The following is a 1,533-nucleotide window of genomic DNA, read 5'->3' as shown; positions in this document are numbered from 1 at the left end:
CGTTAAAGTAACCTATAAGGGCATGTCTGCGGTGGATAAAAAGATTGCCGACGTGTTGATGGCAATCTTTGGGAGGAATCATGTGAATCCTCACCTCCTCATGGGTGATCGGGAGGCCGGTCGCAATTATATTTGTGAGAAGCCTTTGCTTGTCTTATGTCAGCTTCTTGCTTTCCTTAATAACTTATTGTCACTAACCGACTTCTTTTCCTTTTTACAGTGGGAATGTCTGCCGAGATAACGGGTCTCCCTAACTTGTTCCAAACCTTCCTGTGTGCAAGTGACGACGAGGGAGGTAATGAGAAATCTGCTGCTGAGAAATCTGCCGTTTCCCCGGAGGACAAGGCCGCTTCCGAGCAAGGGGTTGAGGTCGGCGAGACCGGCACCTCAGCTCAAGGTGTCTCGGTCGAAGGTGACAAGGCGGTTCATGTTTCCCCCTTCCGTGAGGTGATCGGCACTGGGGGTTCGACATCTAACCCGGATGCCGACGACGAGGTGGAAGAAGTTCCTAGCCTCAAGAGGAAAAGAAAGACGTCGTCCAGTCCTGAGGGGGTTCTTACTGTCATGGAGAGGAATTTTGATGCCGGAAACTTCATAGATTCCCAGCTGATTCCTGGTACTGAAGAGCATTTTCATGAGTCATCCCTTGCCGGGCAGGCGAGGTGGATGTACCGTACCCTTTTACGCGGCGCAGTGATAGCTCAGAAGGCCGAGTTTGAACTGTCTAGGATGGAGTCCCTTCGTAGAAGGTTGGAATCTGCTGGGAAGGCTAACAACGAGCTTAAAGGTGAAGTTGAGACTCTCCGGGAGCAGCTGATCCAATCAAATGAGAAGCTTGATGCTGCCGAGAGGAAAGCTACTGCTGCCGAGAAGAAGGCCACTACCGCCGAGAAGAAATTGGAAGAGTCGAACGCCACGGTTTCACGTCTTGTCGAGCGCGAAATGGCTTTAGAGAGTCAGGTCGGCGCGGCACAAAAACGGGTGCCCGAGATCGAGAAGGAGAAGCAAGTTGTGGAGGTTGAACTGGCGACATTAAAAACGAAGTATAAAGACGTCGTGAAGCAGGGGAAGGGTGCGATCCTGGCGACCGAGGAGACCCTTAAAGCTCAGGTCAAAATTGTTGCCCCCGATTTCGACACGTCGGCGATTGGCGTTTTCAAAGTGATCAAAGATGGCAAGATTGTTGACGTTCCTAAGAAATGAATATTCTTTTCCTGTGTAAAACTTTTTGGTTTAGCCGTTTCGTTTTGGCTTTTGTGAACAATTGACTTTTTTGGTCGTTTGTCAGCTTTACCGTAGTTAATACTTTCTTATTCGCCTGGTCGTGTTATCGTTTCTATTAACCGTTATTGGTTTATAGCTGTCGTTTATATTATCGGGTCGTGGCTTTTTAGTGTAGCCATTTGCTATTGCGGCAGTTGATGGGCTCCCGGGGTGATCAGTCCTAGGGCCGCGCGTCGTTGTCGAGTTGTAATGAATTCGCTTGCGGAGCGGGTTGTCTAGAAAAGGTGAATGATGAGCGGATAATTTGTA

Source organism: Arachis hypogaea, chromosome 6 (assembly GCF_003086295.3).
Source record: "Arachis hypogaea cultivar Tifrunner chromosome 6, arahy.Tifrunner.gnm2.J5K5, whole genome shotgun sequence".
Lineage (NCBI taxonomy): Eukaryota > Viridiplantae > Streptophyta > Magnoliopsida > Fabales > Fabaceae > Arachis > Arachis hypogaea.
This window is presented reverse-complemented; position numbering follows the sequence as displayed.